At 43.0% G+C, this 3,958-nt stretch overlaps 1 non-coding gene across 1 annotated transcript; it reads left to right on the top strand.

The window, feature by feature from the left end:
- The first annotated feature begins 2,681 nt into the window (after positions 1-2,681).
- On the top strand, positions 2,682-2,757 carry trnav-uac (transfer RNA valine (anticodon UAC)). The gene has a single exon. It is a non-coding gene; the product is annotated as a tRNA-Val (tRNA).
- The last annotated feature ends 1,201 nt before the right edge of the window (positions 2,758-3,958 follow it).

The raw sequence follows: 3,958 nt of genomic DNA, 5'->3' as shown, positions 1-3,958 counted from the left end.
AGGAACAACTAGGTTACTGTGATGGTTGGACTGGCTAATGAGGAACAACTAGTGGGAGAGTCCCTGGCAATTCCCAGCCGTATGAACTACCAAAAATATTTCTGGCCTACGCTGGAATTGCCCCAAAGCCAAAATGCGCTGGCCCTTGGTCAAAAGTAGTGCACTACTGAGGGAATAGGGTGCCGTTTCAGACACAACGAGGCCGGGATTAGAGGAGTGGAGTGGGTCCCAGCTCAGGCAGCAGCTGCTAGGGTTCGTGGGTAGGAAATGAAACTCTATAGAGGGGCATGGAGGAGATTCGGGCTCTATTGTTCTGTCTGGAGATGATGTAATATCCTGTTGAGAGTTTCTCTGCCTTTTACCTTTCGGTACAGAGTTAGGAACATGTTTAGTCTAGTTCTTGATATTTCTATGTTTAGTTAATTGGGTGTTGGACTCTCAATTGGAGACAGGTGTTTTCTCGTTGCCTCTGATTGAGAGTCCTATATATAGGTATGTGTTTGTTTGAGTGTTTTGTGGGAGATTGTGCTGGGTATAGCTGTGTTGCCTTACCGGCCTGTTATTAGTCGTTGTGTTTTTGTTGTGTACTGGTTTATTTTGGTTCACATTCTTTGTCCGTTTATAATAAAGAAGATGAGCGCACATTTCCCCGCTGCGTCTTGGTCCACTTTACCCTACGACAACAGGGACGCCTCGTTTGGTTTCCAGGTGCCATACATTTATCAACTGTGCTGTTGTCACGCTTGTCGTTGGAAATGGAGGACCAAAACGCAGCAGGTACGTGTATGCTCATCTTGCTCTTTAATAAATACAAAATGAACACCAAAATAACAAAGAACGAACGATCAACAAAAAACAGTCTGGTAAGGCACAAGGCTATACACAGAATAATCACCCACAAATAACAAACACACCCTAATATATGGGACTCTCAATCAAAGGCAGATAGACAACACCTGCCTTCAACTGAGAGTCCCAACCCCAATTAACCAAACATAGAAACAGACGTACTAGACAAAATCATAGAATACCTGAAAACCAAACAGTGCCCAAAAACCCCGGAATACTTAAACCAAATGCCCCTTCAACAAAACACACCACCCCGAACCACATAAAACGAATACCCTCTGCCACGTCCTGACCAAACTACAATACCAATTAACCCTTATACTGGTCAGGACGTGACAGCTGTGATGTTTTACAAACATGGAAGTATACACCCGTACCACTTTTCCCCTCAGCAATGTCCAATTCTAAGGAATATGTTTCATTTGTTTTGCTGTGGCAACTCGTTTTATGACTGAACTGTGCTCTGGCGATGTGAAGTCATTGGTATGGACTTTAGTTGGCTGTCTTCCTCATTCTACAACACATAATACATAACCTCAGTCTTCCTCATTCTACAACACATAATACATAACCTCAGTCTTCCTCATTCTACAACACATAATACATAACCTCAGTCTTCCTCATTCTACAACACATAATACATAACCTCAGTCTTCCTCATTCTACAACACATAATACATAACCTCAGTCTTCCTCATTCTACAACACATAATACATAACCTCAGTCTTCCTCATTCTACAACACATAATACATAACCTCAGTCTTCCTCATTCTACAACACATTATACATAACCTCAGTCTTCCTCATTCTACAACACATAATACATAACCTCAGTCTTCCTCATTCTACAACACATAATACATAACCTCAGTCTTCCTCATTCTACAACACATAATACATAACCTCAGTCTTCCTCATTCTACAACACATAATACATAACCTCAGTGTTTTTGTCCCAAAAGGCCCTGACCCTATCCACCCTATCTAGTGCACTACTTTTGACCAGAGCCCACAGTGTCTGACCCTATCCACCCCCTATCTAGTGCACTACTTTTGACCAGAGCCCACAGTGTCTAACCCTATCCACCCTACCTAGTGCACTACTTTTGACCAGAGCCCACAGTGTCTGACCCTATCCACCCTACCTAGTGCACTACTTTTGACCAGAGCCCACAGTGTCTAACCCTATCCACCCTACCTAGTGCACTACTTTTGACCAGAGCCCACAGTGTCTAACCCTATCCACCCCCTACCTAGTGCACTACTTTTGACCAGAGCCCACAGTGTCTGACCCTATCCACCCTACCTAGTGCACTACTTTTGACCAGAGCCTACAGTGTCTAACCCTATCCACCCTACCTAGTGCACTACTTTTGACCAGAGCCCACAGTGTCTAACCCTATCCACCCCCTACCTAGTGCACTACTTTTGACCAGAGCCCACAGTGTCTAGACACAGTTACAACGAACAGGGAAGGCATGCAGCGTTACTGAACAGATATGCAGACTCTTTACTGTGATTAGGCGCTACAGAGGGTGGTGTGTACGGCCCACGACATCACCGGGTTCAAACATTAGACTTTCGTTAAAATGGTTTTGGCTTTTTGTTATAATGGGTGTTTTTGTGTGTAGATCGATGAGGGGGAAAAAAAATACATATTTAATCAATTTTATAGAATAAGGCTGTAACGTAACAAAATGTGGGAAAAAGTCAAGGGGTCTGAATACTTTCTGAATATACTGAATATGGACTGGAATTACGCACATATATAATCTGTGCTGTTTTAAAGTGGTCTCAGTCTGTCCATATACTGTCTGCTCTTATCCTAGGGTCTTCCCTGTGGCTCAGTTGGTAGAGCATGGTGTTTACAACGCCAGGGTTGTGGGTTCGATTCCCACGGGGGGCCAGTACAAAAAAAATAAAAAATAAAATAAAATAATGCATGAAATGTATGCATTCACGACTGTAAGTCGCTCTGGAAAAGAGCGTCTGCTAAATGACTAAAATGTCAAAAATGTAAAAATGTAGGGTTTATACACTGGGTTTATACACAGGATTTATACACGGGGTTTACACACGGGGTTTACACACAGGGTTTACACACGGGGTTTATACACGGGGTTTATACACAGGGTTTATACACAGGGGTTTACACACGGGGTTTACACACAGGGTTTATACACAGGGTTTATACACAGGGTTTATACACAGGATTTATACACGGGGTTTATACACAGGATTAGTACACGGGGTTTATACGGTTTATTATGGTTGGTTAATTGATAATGTGTGGTTGGTTAATTGATCATGTGTGGTTGGTTAATTGATAATGTATGGTTGGTTAATTGATAATGTATGGTTGGTTAATTGATAATGTATGGTTGGTTAATTGATAATGTATGGTTGGTTAATTTCCAGTGACTATTTTTCATCTCAAGGGGTCACATTATCTAATATTTCACTTGTGGTTAATGAGGGTAGAGGGTAGTAAGGGTAGCCTTCCCTCCCAGTCACCCATGACTCTGTACTCTCTTTATCACCCAGAGTAAACACAGGACCTGACAGGATGTACTGTCTTATCACCCAGAGTAAACACAGGACCTGACAGGATGTACTGTCTTATCACCCAGAGTAAACACAGGACCTGACAGGATGTACTGTCTTATCACCCAGAGTAAACACAGGACCTGACAGGATGTACTGTCTTATCACCCAGAGTAAACACAGGACCTGACAGGATGTACTGTCTTATCACCCAGAGTAAACACAGGACCTGACAGGCTGTACTGTCTTATCACCCAGAGTAAACACAGAACCTGACAGGATGTACTGTCTTATCACCCAGAGTAAACACAGGACCTGACAGGCTGTACTGTCTTATCACCCAGAGTAAACACAGGACCTGACAGGATGTACTGTCTTATCACCCAGAGTAAACACAGGACCTGACAGGATGTACTGTCTTATCACCCAGAGTAAACACAGGACCTGACAGGCTGTACTGTCTTATCACCCAGAGTAAACACAGGACCTGACAGGATGTACTGTCTTATCACCCAGAGTAAACACAGGACCTGACAGGATGTACTGTCTTATCACCCAGAGTA

This window comes from Salmo salar, chromosome ssa26, assembly GCF_905237065.1.
Source record: "Salmo salar chromosome ssa26, Ssal_v3.1, whole genome shotgun sequence".
NCBI classification, from domain to species: Eukaryota; Metazoa; Chordata; class Actinopteri; order Salmoniformes; family Salmonidae; genus Salmo; species Salmo salar.
Note: the sequence above shows the minus strand (reverse complement) of the source record. Positions and strands in the feature narration are given on the sequence as shown.